The sequence below is a fragment of the Lissotriton vulgaris genome, unplaced genomic scaffold (assembly GCF_964263255.1).
Source record: "Lissotriton vulgaris unplaced genomic scaffold, aLisVul1.2 SCAFFOLD_614, whole genome shotgun sequence".
In the NCBI taxonomy this organism is placed as follows: domain Eukaryota; kingdom Metazoa; phylum Chordata; class Amphibia; order Caudata; family Salamandridae; genus Lissotriton; species Lissotriton vulgaris.
The window spans coordinates 412,669-430,224 of NW_028247094.1; the positions used below are offsets into that span (position 1 = coordinate 412,669).

Genomic DNA, 17,556 nt, shown 5'->3' on the forward strand with positions numbered 1-17,556 from the left:
GGGGGAGGAAAAGAGGGGAAGGGAGAGGGGGACAGCATTCACGCATATCAAATGTACGGGCACGAAAGTCCTTTACTTACCACATACTCGTCTTATCTCCTCGGGATGTAATCCCTGGGACCTTGGTTTCTGAAGCCAGGGTGGGGGCGGGCAGTGTGGTAAGGATGGCGAGCGATAAGTTGATCATGAGGGAGACGGTCCGAGTGTGGCATTATAGGCCGTGTGTAGGGAAACGTTAGAGATCAGAGGCGTTTAGTGCGAGGTACCTGGTTTGTAGATGTATCTAGCTATCGGGATCCTTAAATCATTTCCAATGCTGTGATGTCCTAAGGCATACCCGCTCTTCGGCCAACCCTGTTCCCTAGTACCTTCGAGTACCATACCCTTGTAACATTTTTATCGTTCATACCGCTTTACTTTACCCGTTCTCAGAAGTCGAGGTCCTTCCCCATGCGTTTGTTCCTGAGCCAGTCGCACACTTGGTGGCAGCGTATCGTGCCTTAGATTCGATCATCAATCCGGGGCTGAGCAACCATTTTCTAGTAACCTTAAAAAGAGAACAAAACAGATCGCACAGAAAACCCTCCCGCTGATCCCACATTTACAAAAGTATACGATACCTGTTCATAGTTTGAAAAATCTTTATTTGCACAATTGTTCAGCATGTATATATGAGAGTGTAATCGTATTCGGCCGGACACGGCGTTGGCTGGAGCGCGTACAGTAGGGGCGGAGGCTATTTTGCAGTATTAAAAAAAACATTTTAAAAGCTTTTATTAGTTATTTGCAGGAAACTAAAAACGTCTATCAATAGTTGAGGGATCAGGGGGCATTCATTTCATTATTGGGAGCATAGTCAGACTAGTTGTAATCAAATTTCCTATATGCATACCGTGGGCGTGTGTCATAAGCGACGTTATGTATCAGTTACAATAATATCATAATAAATCGTACATTGAAAACAACATTTTAACGGGATCCTTTTACATGTTCGACAAGTGAACCCTCCCTCTTTCTCGTCAAGTGTACAAAGGATCGTATACATATTTCAGAACATCAAGTCTTATTAGCTAAAAAACACCACGAGGCGTTCGTGAGTTCCTGTTGACACCGGCGCCATTTTGGGTGAGGCCGGGTTAGTCCGGAAACAGCATCAGGGACAAAATGTCTCCGACAACCGGCGATTGGACCAGAGTCCCTTGCGGCAGTTCAAAAAGACTTGTGCTAACAGAAGGGGCAGGCAATGTGGACCATCAATCAAAAGGGGAGGGAAGCAAAATTTCCCCTACCGGGTCACGTTGAGGTTCAGCCGGAGCTTGCTCGAATTCGTTAGCCCACAGTCTTTCTGGATGGTTCAGACTGAAGCTGGCGCCGACACGAGAGCACCACCATCTTGTGGCTACGTCGTTAGTGATCAAAGCAGTCGTTCCCCACCGGAAGCCTGTAGGGGCCGAGGGCTCCTGGGACTCTTGTAGAATCTTCAAGGTTGTGGAGATGCTGTCGGAGGTGGGGACTCGTGCCCAGGTGGGCAAGCGTCCTAGTTACATAGACTTCTTGGGGCGAAAAAAGAGACGGAACTGTGCCGTGGGAGCAGGACATTCGGCTCGGGGCGCTAGGGTGCAGCTGTGGTGCCTCCACCAGTACACTTGAGGGCCATCATATGTCTCGTGCTGCGCAAGTATGGTTGCTGGCCATTCTATGTCCGGTGCTGCGCAAGTAGGGTGGCCGGCCATTCCATGTTCTGTGCTGCGCAAGTAGGGTGGCCAGCCATTCCATGTTCTGTGCTGCGCAGGTAGGGTCGTCGCCCGGCTGGAGGACTTCTGCGCCGGGCCGGGGCTGGGAAACCTCCACCTGGGGAGGCGAGGGGGGCTCGTTCGCGCCGCCTCCCTCTCCCAGCCCACCCTGCACCAATTTTTCAGCGGAGGTATTCGTGATGGCCGGACCAGAAGATACGAGGGAGGGGGTCATCTGAATCCGCCCCCTCCCTACTCATGGCCTGGGCCGCGGCGGGGAAAAACCAGGAATCCTAACCGCTAGACCATATGGGAGAAGAGGATGGGACATGCCGGGCCCATGGTGCCTCCTGGACATCCCACCGGCGACCTCTGTGATCGCTGGTTGTCGGCAGGACCCCGCCCCACACGTGCTGAGTGTTTCACCTTCCGGATGGGCGTGACCGGTGACCTGTTGCATTTTGGGAACTTCCGGAAATATGTATTGTATTGCTCCTATTAGTATGGTGTTACTTTACTGGAATTAAATCTTAAATTATATGACAGAGACTTGGCTTCCTTGAATCTTTTTACTACGAGAACCTCACTGCAGTGGGGGTAGGTATTTATGCCTGGGTAATGGGGGGTGGGGTGTCCACAAGAACAGTTTTCCTGAACGGGGGGTTGTCTATGCAAGCCTGTAATTGCTTTTGTCCACAGAGTGGGGGCAGCAGAGAATAATCAGTCCCATTGCGCTCAAAGTTTGAGTTCATTAATGGAATGTGTACTAATCTGTCCGAAACTACTCTGTGTGTTGTTTCTGTATGTTATCCGAAAGGGTGGCTGTTGTGTTCGGGAACAGTAGCGGTAGTACGGGGTCCGTCACCGGGTAACCTAGAGCTTGACTGGGTTTCCCGTCTTAGCGTTGTTCGTCCTATGAGAACTCAAACATGTCGCTGAAATCTGTCCGGCGAAATCTGTGCCATCGGGCGTAATCAAACGGGGTGGTTCTATCCGGCCTGTCCGTGTCAGTGTGATTCGTCTTTGTCTCACGCCTTTTCCCTTTCGGGCGGCCTGTTATTTCTGTCGGCCCTCTGCTCTTACCCGTGTTCAGTAGAGTCGGGCATTGGGCTTTCCAGTGTCCGGAATATTTACAAAAAGCACATTGGTTTTGCCCTAAGTCTGTTCGTCCTGTGCGTAGTGTCGGGGGATTACTTTCAGGTCGTTGTGTCTTGGGGTTGTCCTGTCGGTATACTCCTTTACACCGTTCCCTTCCTGTGTATACTCCGTGGAACCGTGTCGCCGCTATCCCTTCCTTTGGCCTACCAGATGCGGAGGTCAATCAATCAATCAATCATAGACATTTATAGAGCGCTCTACTTACCCGGAGGGTCTCAAGGCGCTGGGGGGGGGGGGTGCTGCTACTGCCCGAACAGCCAGGTCTTGAGCTTCTTCCTGAAGGCGAGGTGGTCTTGGGTCAGGCGCAGGTCGGTCGGGAGGGAGTTCCAGGTCTTGGCGGCCAGGTAGGAGAAGGACCTTCCTCCTGTTGTCGTTCTTCGGATGCGGGGGACGGCGGCGAGGGCGTGACTGGCTGATCGGAGGTGTCGTTTGGGAGCGTAGAAGTTGATGCGGTTGTTGAGGTAGCTCGGGCCTTGATCGTGTAGGGCTTTGTGTGCGTGGGTGAGGAGACGGAAGGTGATTCTCTTGTTGACCGGGAGCCAGTGCAGGTCTCTTAGGTGTCCGGAGATGTGGCTGTGTCGTGGGATGTCGAGGATGAGTCTGGCTGAGGCGTTCTGGATCCGTTGGAGTCTCTTCTGGAGCTTGGTGGTGGTTCCGGCGTAGAGGGCGTTGCCGTAGTCCAGTCGGCTGGTGACGAGAGCCTGGGTGACAGTCTTCCTGGTCTCGGTGGGGATCCACCGGAAGATCTTCCGTAGCATGCGCAGGATGTTGAAGCACGACGAGGAGACTGCGTTGACTTGCTTGGTCATGGAGAGGGAGGAGTCCAGGATGAAGCCCAGGTTGCGTGCGTGGTCTGTCGGTTTGGGTGCAGTTCCCAGGGCGGGGGGCCACCAGGAGTCGTCCCAGGCGGAGGGCGAGGATCCCAGGATGAGGACTTCCGTCTTGTCCGAGTTCAGCTTCAGGCGGCTGGTCGACATCCACTCGGCTACTTCTTTCATTCCTTCTTGAAGGTTGGCTCTGGCGGTGGCGGGGTCGTTGGTAAGGGAGAGGATCAGCTGGGTATCGTCGGCGTAGGAGATGATGTTCAGGTTGTGTTGGCGTGCGATGGCCGCGAGGGGGCTCATGTAGAGGTATTTGTCTGTCGCGTTTCTTTATCTACTCTGACTTCGTCTCTTTTCTTTCGTTGCATTGCTTCTTTGCGCCACATGCCGAGACTGTCGAGCATGATAGGCGTCGTCTTACTGTTACAAAGGGCTATTTATAACGTTCTATTTTATCAAGGTCGAAGGATCCTATCAGTGGCCACTGTTTCTCTTGGTTTTCTTTGGTATACTTATGCCACAGCTTACTATAGGCTATGGTAACTAATCCATATTTTGTGAACATGTCTTTATTAGGGGTGCCTTCCAGCGGAGCTAGATGGTCCACCTCTAATAAACGGTCCGGGTTGAACCAGCTACCAATCAGTGAGGAGAAGACAGGCATGACAGGTCACTATGGGGACAAAGGTCCGTGTTACCTATCCTTCACTACCTGCAAAGACTGGACAGAATATTGCTATTCTACGTTGTTTGCAAATAGTGAATATCTCAAAAGCAAAATCTATTCTGACAATAAAACAGGGAGCTACCCTTACAATCAATCAATCAGTCAATGAGTCAATCAATCAGTGGGGAGAATAAGTAGGCCCGCAAAGGTTTGCGTTACTTACCCTTTCACCATCTGCAAAGAGGAAATCTGTTCTTTCCTGTTTGTAGATAGAGAATCTCCAGAAAACAATCCGCGAACGTTAGTTCGGGTTCAATCATTTAATCAGTGGGGGAGAAGGAAATCTCCAGAGAACAATCTTCAAACAATCAATCAGTGGGGGAGAAAGATAGGCACGATGGATTACAATGGAGACGAAAGCCTGCGTTACCTATCCTTCACTGCTTGCAAAGGGAGAGCCTATTGTTTCTCCGTTTGCAGACAGCGAATCTCCAAACGAATCAACAAAGAGTAATACTAGTATTTTCCAATCAAACAAACAATCATTTCGCAATTCGTCGTGTTTAGACGACCTTACCCGGACCACATGGGCTGTTTCTCGTCTTCCGCGTCCAGCGCCCGATCGTCCTCCAATCTCCGATATTGCCACGGCACTCCTGAGGGTTCCCAGTCAGGACCGTAGATCACTCGAGAGAGGTCGATTCGGAACCAGTGAAGTTCGGATGATCGGCTGCCAGACGAGGGTCTATTGGGCAGGAGCTCTCCCGATCGTTGCAGTCATTCACTCTGTCATCAGGACCTCTCCCACTGGATCCACGTGTCGCTGATGGGCCCCACGTTGGGCGCCAATTGTAAAAAGGTAGGAAGCAACCAATAAACAAAGATCCTTAAGTGTTGCCCGGCGGTATCGCCTCTTTAACCCACAAAATATTAATCAATGAAGAGGCAGGCGCTGGAGACTGGAAGGCTGGAAACAAGGGTTTATTCTCTCCGGAGGAGAACACATCAGTTCAGACAGCAAGTATCGTCACGAGGTGCTCTAACTGCATCTCTGTGGCCTGGCCTCTTATACACGGATTTATTACTTTATTGCATAAAACACATCTCTGTCAACCCTTTGATGTACGGAAAGACTTCCTCGGAATCCCCGCTTCAGGCCCGTTCCCACACACATTTACAGTTGAAGTCCCCACCCCGGTCACAACAGATGATGATTATCGCGCAGCTGGACATTCCGCCGATTCACGGAATGTGTGAGGTTGATCGGATCTCATGGGGTGGGGGCTTTGATCAGCTCAAGGATCCTTTGATGGGGGGGGTGTTTCCTACTGTACAGGAGGAAGGGGGCAATGACAGTATCCGCAGGGCCAGGTGGCGGCTTGGGAATGAGTGAGACAAACGGGCACAAAGGAAAGAGGGGTGTTATCAAGGGATCCGGGACCATGGAAGGGATGGAGGGAAGTGTCGCGCTGGGAACAGGATGGGGTTCCGAGGCAGAGCTGCGTGGAAGAGAGGTTTATGACCCAAGGCATGTGAGAGTGGGGGCTGTCAGCGTGCGGGGGATGTGCTTGTGAGGGCGAAGAGCCGTGCTAGGGGTCAGTGGCACGCAGAGTGTGGGTCTGGCCAAGGCACCTAAAATGGCGGGTGTGTACGACAAAAAGTGTGGCATCGAGGGAAAAGGCAAGATGGCGCAGATAATGTTTACCAAACCGTATTAATTTTCCACAGAATCCAGGGTGCAAATGTCTTGGAAGGCAGCAGCATACAGTGATAATTGCGGGGTGGATACCAGCCGATACTAGAACAATAGAGGGCGGAGCTTCACTAAGTCGCTTATGGGTTTGATACCCATATCTAGCAATAATGGGCAAATAGGGGTACTCTGTGGGAGAGAAACCACATTTTTAAGGAACCTGTTCTCCAGGGATACCAAATTGTTGGCTTTTGCCATCCCCCAAAGCTCAGCACCATAAAGGGTACTGCTCTCGGCCTTGCAACTGTACAATTTGAATGCTGGGGCAAAAGGCTTAGTGTAGGAGAGGCGGTATTCTTTACGCAGTACCCCAGTCGCCTGGGAACTTTTGAGTAAGGTTTTGTTAAGATGGTGGTTCCAGGCCATATCCTCAGAAAGTTTTACTCCCAGATAGTCAAAGGAACTGACTCTCTCCAGTGGGACGCCATTTAGAAAAAGATCACCCTTAAAAGATTTGTGAGGGTTTAGGAGCATGATCTTAGTTTTTGCTGTCTTGATTTCAAGTCCCCTGCCATCGCAGAAGAGCTTGAAGTGTTCCTGCGATAGAAATTTTACCTGAAAGAAGTATCAATTATTAGACATTCTGTAAGGACATAGGGGCCTATTAGCATGGCGGGCGGATCGCCCGCCAAAACACCCCGCCGGACGTCCTTTTACCCCCTGCCACGTTAGGAAGGCGGGGGCTACCGCGGCAGACAGAAAGACCGTCCGTCGTTTTTCCGCCGGTAGGCAATCGTCATGATTACCTACCAGGCGGAAAAGGCCTATAATATGGTGGTGGTGCCCTGCAGCCACCGCCATTCATATTATCAATCAATCAATCACTTGTAAAGCGTGCTACTCACCCGTGAGGGGCTCAAGGCGCTGAAGGGGGGGAGAAGCTACTGATCGAACAGCCAGGTCTTGAGGAGTCTCCTGAAGGTCAGGAGGTCCTGGGTCTGTAGTAGGTGGGTGGAGAGGGTGTTCCATTTCTTGGCAGTGAGGTGGGAGAATGATCAGCCGCCAACGGTCGCTCTGCGGATGCGTGGGACGGTGGTGAGGGCGAGGTGAGCGGAGCTGAGCTGGCGGTTCGGGGTGTAGAAGTCGAGTCGGTCGTTGAGGTATGCTGGCCCAGTGTTGTGGAGTGCCTTTTGAGCGTAGGTGAGGAGCTTGAAGGTGATCCTCTTGTTGACGGGGAGCCAGTGCAGGTCCCTCAGGTGGGCGGTGATGTGGCTGTGGTGGGGGATGTCAAGGATGAGGCGTGCGGTGGCGTTCTGTATGCATTGGAGTCTCTTCTGGAGTTTGGCCATGGTTCACGCGTAGAGAGCGTTGCCGTAGTCCAGCTTGCTGGTGACGAGGGCCTAGGTGACCGTTCTTCTAGTTCCGGTCACGATCCATCTGTAGATCTTGCAAAGCATGCGTAGGGTGGTAAAGCAGGAGGAAGAGACGGCGTTGACTTGTTGGGTCATTGACAGAGAGGAGTCCAGGATGAACCCCAGGTTGCGTGCGTGGTCGGTGGGTGTCGGTGTAGTTCCCAGCGAGGCCGGCCACCAGGAGTCATCCCAAGCGGAGGTGGTGGAGCCGAGGATGAGGACCCCTGTCTTGTCCGCGTTCCGTTTCAGGTGGCTGCTCTTAATCCACTCGGCGACGGCCTTCTTCCCTTCGTGGAAGTTGGTTTTGGCGGTGGTGGGTGCTTTGGTTAGGGAGAGGATTAGCTGGGTGTCTCCGGCGTATGAAACTATGTTGACGTCGTTGATCGGACAATGTTGTCGAGTGGTGGCATGTAGACATTGAAGAGGGTCGGGCTGAGGGATGATCCTTGGGGTACGATGCAGGTGATCTTGGTGGTTTCAGAATGGAACGGAGGGAGGCGGACTCTCTAGGTTCTGTCGGTGAGGAAGGAAGTGATCCAGTCCAGGGCTTTGTCGTGTAACCCTGCATTGTAGAGGCATGTGCGAAGGGTGTGGGGGCAGACGGTGTCGAAGGCGGCTGAGAGGTCCAGGAAAATTAGGGCAGCAATTTTGCCGCTGTCCAGTAGGGCCCTGATGTCGTCGGTGGCGGCGATGAGGGCAGTTTTGGTGCTGTGGTTGCTGCGGAATCCGGATTGGGATGAGTCCAAGGTGTTGTTTTCTTTGAAGAATTGGGTCAGTTGTCTGTTGACTATCTTCTTGATAACTTTCGCCGGGAGCAGGGAGATGGGTCGAAAGTTCTTGAGATCCTTTGGATCTGCCTTGGGTTTCTTGAGCAGGGCGTTGATCTCTGCGTGTTTCCAGCTTTCTGGAAGGTGGCAGTCTCGAATGTGCTGTTGAAGATCTTATGTATGTGTAAATGTATGTATAGGCATTTATATAGCGCACTACTTACCCGTAGGGTCCCAAGGCGCTTCGACCGCTGCGAAACCCTTCCTGGCTTCCATGAGAGATGGTCCCTTAATGGGTATCTCCAGGGTGAGACCAGGCATCCCCGGCGGTCTGGTGGGGCCGTTAGTGAAGATGAGGCAAGCTAATGCCCAGAGGGTCTGCCGCCTCTAACCAGTGAGCCACACTACTTCACTTATGGAGTTGGGGTGCGATGATGGAGCTCTCTTTGATGAAGATGTGGTGAGGGCAGGGGTCAGATGGTGAGCCAGAGTGGATGGTGTTCATGGTCATGATGGTGTCTTTGTTGTTTGTGTGGTTGCAGGAGGTCAGGCAGCCGGTGTGACTGGGGGGCGCTGGGTCTGGGTCGTCGTCGGCTGTTGGAGAGGTCTTGGAGTCAAAGCTGTCGTGGATGTCTGTGATCTTGCGATGGAAGAAGGTTGCCAGAGAGTCGCGGAGGTCTTGTGATGGTGGGATGTCGTTGGAGCTGGAGCTGGGGTTGGCGAGTTTCTTTACGATGTTGAAGAGCTCTTTGCTGTTGTGAGCATTGTTGTCAATGCGTTCCTTGAAAGAGGACCTATTGGCCGTTCAGATGATTTTATGTTGTCTGCGGCTGGTGTTCTTGAGGGCTGCTTGGCTGTCCGGTGTTTTCTCGTGGCGCCATTTCTTCTCTACGCTTCTGCAGGTCTGCTTAGATATCTGGAGATCGGCGGTAAACCAGATGGCTCTTCTAGCGGTGCATCTGTTTGAGGAGTTCTTGATCGGGGCGAGAGTGTTGGCACAATCGTTGATCCATTGCCTGAGGTTGCGGGCGGCTGTGCCGGTGTGGTCGGATGGTGGGTTTTGGGCGAGGTTGGTGGTTAGCTGGTCTCCGGTGGCCTTGTTCCAGTTGCGGTGGGGGATTCTTTGCTGGTGGTTGTGTGCAGTAGTTTTTATGAAGGAGAAGTGGACGCAGTGGTGGTTGGTCCAGTGGAGTTCGGTGGTGTGGCTGACAGAGACCTGGCTGTTGACGGAGAAAATGGGGTCGAGCATGTGTCTGGCGGAGTGGGTTGGTGTTGTGATGAGCTGTTTGAGGCCGAGGTTTGCAAGGTTGCCCAATAGTGTGGTGGAGGTGCTGTCATTGGTTTTCTCGAGGTGGAAGTTGAGGTCTCCGAGGAGGATGTAGTCTGTGGAGGCTAGGGTGTGAAAGCTGACGGCGTCTGTGATGGAGTCGATGAACTGTGACATGGTCCGGGGGGGTCTGTACACGAGGGTTCCTCTGAGGGTGGTTGGGATCGATGTGGATCTGGAAGTGCAGGTGTTCGGCTGTACCGATGGTGTCCTCTGAGTTGGTTGAGATTCTGTGGGTATTTCTGTGGACGATGGCGATTCCTCCTCCCAGTCTGTTGGTGTGGTCCCTGCAGGTGAACTTGTAGCCATCCGGGATGGCTATGGCAATGTCGGGTGCCAATGAGGTGTTCATCCAAGTCTCCGTCAGGAACGCAACGTCTGGGGAGGATGAGTTGAGCAGGTCCCAGAGTTTGATGGCGTGCCTGTGGACGGAGCGGGTGTTGAGCAGTATGCATTTCAGGTGGTTGTTGCCTGCCTTGGTGTGCTTGTGTACGCTTGCTGGTGAAGCTGCAGTTTCGGCATGAGAATGGTCCGTGGGTGTGCTTTGGGGTGGCCTATTGTGATGTGGGAGGTGATATGCTTTTCCATGCCCGAGACTCCGCCATGGAAAGGCATGCAGGAATCGCTTTGGGGGCCCATTGTGGGCCCCCAGGGGTGGGGAGGTTGGGGGCTGCACTTGGGGGGTACCCATGGTACCCCCTACATTGGCATGCACAAGGTGGCAGGCACCTCACGGTGCCTGTCATGTTGTGCATGCCAATGCACGCCATGCATTTTCTACATTGGGGTGGGTGCTGCTCACAGCACTGCCCACCGCAATGTTGAATATGCGGGATGCGGCCGCCATCCTGGCGGTCGCATCCTAATTGGCGATGCGGGACCGCCGCACCACTGGTGGCCGGTCCCAGCACTGCTAGGGTGGCGGCGGACTTAAGTGAGTGCAGCTTAATATGGGTGCATAGCCAAGTCATTACCTTTTTTCCAACTATCAGGTCTGCAGCAATGTTCCTTTTTAGTCACAGGAAACAATCTTTATACTTTTTACAATTGTTCAGAGCACATAAGATGAACAACAGAAAATAAGGAGGAAGAGAAATATTCACATCATATACAATGTAATACATGTGAAGAATCAATACATATCCCTTTAAGAAACATAGGAGCAGAAAAGAAAAGGAAGGGAGACCTATCTATCATATGATTCAAGCAAATCTGTTCCATATGCAATCAAATTTCTATAATGAGAAACACTTCTAGTTCTAGCCAACGCCCTTTCCCTCTCACAAATCTCTTTCATAGTTGGCCACCATTCTGCTGCTGTGGGGAGTTTTGGCAAGATTCATGCCCTTGCGATACAAAGTCAAGCCACAACTAAAATAATAGAATAATAGAAAAGAAAGACTTCAATCCAAAGTTGGCTTCTGCCTTAAAACCTAACATGATGTATTTTTCTGTGTGAAAAAAATCCAACCCTAAGTGACTACTGGTAATTTGTGTAACTTCATTCCAGAATATATCAAGCTTGGGGCAGGTTCAAAACATATGCACAATATTTGCTGCCATCATTCCGCATTTTGATTTGATTTGATTGGCATATTTGTAGAGCGTATTGAATGCCTGAGGGTATCTTGGTGCTAGAAACGGAAGATCTGAGTGGTGTTGGTGAGAATACAAGATGGATCAGTTGTTAAAGAGCTAGGTTTTTAGCGCCTTTCTGAAGGATAAGAGTGAACAGCACTCTTTATGGAAATGGGCAGCTGGTTGCAGATCTTCACTGTTCCCAGCATGAAGCTTCTTCCACCCCAACGCGCCTTCTTAAACTTGGGTGTCTGCAGAAGTTTTGTATGGGTAGATCTTAAACTGCTAACCGGCATATACCATTTCAGGTGCTGAACTGGGGCACATATATAGTGGCGATGCCATCCATATTATGATGCTGGATTTACAAGGCAGTTCCATGGCGGGAAAGCCGCCATGGAAAGGCAGGCGGAGATTTGCTTTGGGGACCCATTGCGGGACCTCAGGTGGGTGGGAGCTGCACTTGGGGCTACCTATAATGCCCCCCTACATTGTCATGCACAAGGTGACAGGCACCGTGCGGTGCCTGCCACGTTGTGCATGGCAATTCAGAACATAATATTTTACCATTGCGATGGGTTCTGCAGCCAGCAGCACCCACTGCAATGTTAAAATGCCTGATGCGACCACCGCTGTGGTGCTCCCATCATAATTGGGGTAGCGACACCGCCGCATGGCAGGCGGGTGGCCCCATTACCGCTAGGATGGCGGGCGGACTTAAGTCTGCCCGCCATCCTAATGACCCCCCCCCATCTTTGGCTAATTCCAAAGCAAAGGCATTGTCGCTGAGGCCAAAGAATTGTTGAACAATACATTGACCACTAGGTTCACCTCTTCTATAGCTCTGGCCAACACCCTAGGTGGACAAGGATCCACAGGAGAACCTGCTTTACAGTCACTACTCACTTTTTTCTGTTTTGAGCTAGGCTGATTTCTTAAAATTTGATGTGGTGGTATTCTTTTTAGACACTGCATTAGACGGGAGAGTCCACTCCTGGTATTCTTGATTGCCCATATGAAAACCATCACGCAGATTTCTTATTTTTCTTCAGAGTATTCTGGTAAATTCTTGAAAACTTCTAGTGAGGGTTTAAACTCTATAATGCAGGCTTTTGGCTGCTAAAGAGATAAGTGATTCAAAAAATCTTGTGTGGCTAGTTTTTGAATTACTGGCCTTCAGAGTAAAACAAATTAGCTTGAGAAGGAAATTTTAATAGCTTTCCTATAGGATTTAAGTGCACGTTTATATTTAGTTTTTTCTTCTGCCCTATAATTCCTTCTCCATTTCTGTTTTAAACATTCATATTTTTTCTATTCTAATGTTAGCTCCAGAGAAAGCCATAATTATGTCTTCTGTTTATGAGAAGTCAGAAATACTATGGGGGACTAGCATGGTTTTGTCCAGCCATTGAAAAACACCTATTGAATCAGCTTCAAGACCACCCAATAAAGTTGGTTGAGAAGCCTGTAAACATTCTATTAATCTCTAATCATTGATTTGATTCCACTTCTGAACAAAATAGCCATCAGTAGAATTTGCTTGTTTTTGAACCCTAACATCCTCCTTGCTGAAATGGATTACTCAGTGGTTTGTCCAAGTTAATTCAGATATATTTTCCATTTTCAAAGTAGGTTGGTTTGTGGAAATCAAATCTAATATTTGCGAGCTAAGTGTATCGGTGCCAGGACCAGTTTATTCAAACTAAGGACCACATTACGATGGCGGAGGGCCGACACCGCCAGCCAGTCGGTGGCAGGCCCTCCGCAATTGTAATGCTGTTTTCCCCCGCCATATTATGATGGCGGGGAAATCACTGGTGATGAGTGGCGGTCAAAAAGTCCACCTGCCACTGTTCCGACAGGCGGTCCTTTTCATCCCGCCTGTCTGAACTAAGCCATTGGCTGACATTGCAGCAGTGCCTGCAGGATTATGATATCCCTTTCCTCTGTCCATTTTCCGGCAGACAAACAGCAGCAAAACGAATGGCAAAAAGGGCTTGGGGGCCCATAGTGGGCCCCCCCTAATCCCTGGTGCAGGCACATGTACCCTGGGTGCTCCTTTGGTGCCCTCCTACATATCCCTACCTCATGTGGTAAGCGCCGCAAGGTGCCTGCCACGTGTGCTGAGACGTGTGTTAACCCTCTATTTTGCATTGTGGCGGGGGCTGCTGATCGCTTCCCCGCCACAATGCAAAATATAGGTGATGTGACCGCCATGGTAGCGGTTGCATCGTGATTCAGATTGTGGGGAGGCCCCCTCATCCGCAGCCAGTCCCAAATCCATATCGATAGCAGCTTGACTAAAGTCAGTCTGCCATTGTAAGAAGGCCCTAAGTGCCTGATTACAAGTTTAGCGGTCTTACCGCTGTAACGTCAGTGTGGTGGTCCCAAGAGGACCGCTACAGCAGCAGTCTCCTGACCACTGCATTACTATGTCACCGCTGGGCCAGAGGCAGTGTTTCTGACGGCGGGGAATAGTTTGTCATATGTGTCTGACGGCGGGGAATAGTTTTTCATGTGTGTCAATGCAGGTGTGTATATTTTGACCAATTATATATAAGGATCTGGGAGAGGGAGGGTGATCCTTCTCTGAGGCCTGGAGGGTAGGGAGGTCCTTCTACCTTATGGAAGGGAAAACGAAGGGATTCGCTATCCTTAATTACTTCATACATACACAAAGTATCACACCTAAGAATTTCTAACGGGATGCTGGGCAACTGTATTTTCAGGTGGGGCACCGCCTTCCTAGAGCAAGGAAAGGAAAGGGTTCATTTTCTTTAAATAACCCATTATATGACCATTATGAACTGAATTAGCAATATCTTGTTTGGAGGTTTCATTAAGCCATGTTTCGGTAATGAACACAATATCTGGTTAATGTCATGTGCATATTTGCCCATGGATTATGCATTCAAGAAACTCCCTTGTAGCTTATATGTATTTGATTTAGAGAAATTGCTACACAGTGGATCTCACTGTGGGTCTCCACTCCCCTTTGAGTCAATCATAATTTGACCATGGCAATTACTGCAATATAAAAGCCTCAACATAGACTGCATCTGTAGCTGTCTTTTACATCTTACCGATCTTCATAGCTCCTTAAGGTTTTCAAGGGAGAAAGTTGTGGTATGCTTTTCTGAGCCAAAATGGGCAATGGCCACAGAACAGAGGCAGAAAGGCGCAGACAGGCTTGCCTTTGACACTGTTGCAGTCTAACCTCTAGCTCAGCCTCCTGTCCTCTCCTAGTACCTCCATCCTGCCCTTGCCCGCTTCCAGCACCTCCATCCTACCCTTGAACCACCATGACATGATCCTCATTGCTGCCCAATGGACATCTCATGCACCAATGTGTGTGTTATACCCTAAACACTTCTGCTTATCAGTGTAGTCTTATCTCAGCCCCCAGGCACTGACCATGTGTTCCATATCTTGATGTTTACTCTCAGCCCCCAAACGCTGAACACATTCATGCCTGTATGCAACCCCTTGCTTTCACAGCCCAATGCACCTTTTTAATATGTTTCAGATTCATTTTTATTTGGTGCTCCTTGATCAAGGGGAATAGCCAAGAACTTGTGAGATCTTGGAAAATCCCAGCAGCCATCTTGAGTGTGGTTCATTAAACAACACACAGGAAACTAGGCTTGCTTTCCCTAAAGTAGTTTGAACCAGGGGGAAATCTGCATTAGTGCTCTACTTACTTGTGTTGTCACGATTCTTGTCTGCACAAAGCAATCCACTAGGGACCAATCAGCTCCTCAGCCCTACAAAGAGTTCGACCTGAAAGAAAAGAAGGTATTAGGTTTATTCTAAGTATGCATGCATAGCTACTAACCAGTGGTGGCTGTTAACCTTTAAAAGTAGTTGGACGTAATTCTTGATTTGAATTCTAATGAGCTTCTTTTTGAAAGGTTCTCTTGAATATATGATGTTACAACACAAACCATTATGACACATGCTTTTACAACGCTGACTTTACAGACACAGCTACCATTACATCGCATGTTTTTACAACGCTTACCATTACATAGCAAAATCCTTTGAATGCACTAAAGCATCCATTACAACGCTAACCATTACAATGCATACTATTACTACCCATACCATGACTACTCTTTTTGTATATATAATTTTTTCAATATTTTTTTAATTAAAAGTATAACTAATCCCTGGGAAGGGATGGAAGGGGAATAGGGGATTTGGTGGGGAAGTGTATTAATCCACAGGTATTAAAAATAAATAATTGGGATTTAAAATGAATACTCATGTATTAACATTAAATATGGTGTACATTTCCCAAAATATTCTCTTTAATCACGTAAAAATTCCCAATATTAAAAAAAATAATTAAACTTTGCCCTGTAAGAGGATGCAAGGGAAATGGGAGTTTTGGTTGGGAAAATGTATTAATGCAAGGGTGTTAAAAATAAATACTCATTTATTAAAATTAACACCTGTGTATTTTACTATGTCCCAAAAATGATTAATACCCGCAAATTAATTTTGAAATATAAAATGAATCCTTTAAAAAAGAATAATATATTCATGAAAAAATAAAATAAACAAAAGCATAATTATTAAGCCACCAACAATACAAAAATGAAAGTCCTGCAACTATTTCTATGAATGCACCTTAATACGCAACTCTCCAAAATGGCAGACATTACAACAAAAAAGATATAACGAACATTGATAAAACTATCAAAATAATTATAGTTTTGCCAGCTTCTAAATCACGCAAAAAAAAAGTTTTCTTTTAAATTATTGTTCAACACCAAAAAACGTATAAAAGCAGCCAACCATCATTTTGAAAACAGTTGTAAACTGATTTCCACAGTGACCACGCACCTTTTTCAAGGCAGGCAACAGTTGAACTTTGAAGAACACAAATAGTGCCATCTACAGTCTGAAGTAAGTGTACAATATAATTATGTTTTAAATACAATATTATCACATAAACCTAAAAAAATTACATTTAATATTTTAAATGTTTTACTCCATTTGCTGATTTTTAAAAACAGCACTATATATTATTCAGTTAAAACACAGCCAATAAATCCACAAACTCTGTAAGTAAAAAAAAATATTATTTCAAAATAAATACATATAATTTAACATTTTAATAATAAAATATATGGTGAAGTAAAATTAACTTAGAATACACAGAGCTCTGTTTCTCTATTAGAGAATGTGAGATGGTCGAAAAATAAATTTACGATTCCAAATCTGACAGTATTTCACTCACTTAAAGTATAAGATGGTGAGGGAAGCAAATTTAATATGCCTACTATGAACCATGCTATCCTCAGAGAAAGTGTAGAATGTTGGTGGGAGGGTGCACGTTTACTATTCCTACTCCAACCTGTGTTTGCTTCAGAGAAAGTGCAAAATGTTGGTGTGTAAAAATGTATTATTTATTTATTTATTTATTTTGCGATTTGTAAAGCGCCTGGTGGCCCGTAGGCATCCCCGCGCTATAAATCTGTGGAGACCAAGAGAGGGGGAGAGGGGAAAAACTATTTGGGGAACAGGAAGGTTTTAAGTTTTTTTCGAAAGAGGGCGTGACAGGGTTCCAGACGCAGGCTGCGTGGAAGTGAGTTCCATCCTGCGGAGGCTTTGACCGAGAAGCGTCGACCACCTGTGCGAGCCTTCCTGAACTTTGGCACAGTGGCCAGATGTTCGCCGTCAGAGCGAAGGAGTCTGGGGGATTTGTAGGGGATGACCATGTCTTTCAGAGTGGCTGGACCAACACCGTTGATGAGTTTATGGGTGGTGCACAGGGCCTTAAACTCTACTCTCTGACGGACAGGAAGCCAGTGCAGGGCCTTAAGAGCAGGCTTGGCTGAGGCTCTGGGTGGAAGGTTCATAATGAGCCTAGCCGCCGCATTTTGGGTGCGTTGGAGTTTAGCCAAGGTGAATTCAGGTGCCCCGAGGTAGATGGCGTTGCTGTAGTCGAGCCGGGCTAGGATGAGCCCCTGAACCAGTGGTTTCCTGGATAGGGGGGGAGGAGAGGGAGGATCTTGCGAATGGATCGCAAGAGGCCAAAGCATGTTCCAGCTGTTTTGGCTGCCTGAGTCTTCATGGTGAGGTCAGGCTCCAGCCATACTCCTAATGTTTTGATTTCTTTTTTTGGTGTAGGGATTTCACCAAAGGGGTCCGGCCAAACTGATGATGGGATGGAAGTCCACTTGTTTTGCCCAAGAGCATGATTTCGGTTTTTACACCATTCAGCTTCAGGGAGGATTCGCACATCCAGGTGTGAATATCCTGGAGACAGTTCAGCAGGCTGTCTGGGTGGTTATCCAGGTGGGACAGAGAGACGACGAGTTGAGTGTCGTCTACATAATTTACTATTTTTATCCCTTAAGGGGTCACAACGTCTTCAAGGGGGGCCATGTAA

At 48.5% G+C, this 17,556-nt stretch overlaps 1 protein-coding gene across 1 annotated transcript in view; it reads right to left on the reverse strand.

The window, feature by feature from the left end:
* The window catches only part of LOC147665639 (cytochrome P450 2F2-like), a gene marked incomplete at its 3' end in the record, with an annotated part of 323,787 nt that overhangs the window by 289,282 nt on the left and 16,949 nt on the right, over positions 1-17,556 (reverse strand). The window contains exon 2 of the mRNA XM_086949621.1: positions 14,858-14,936. The remainder of the gene's footprint in view (positions 1-14,857; positions 14,937-17,556) is intronic.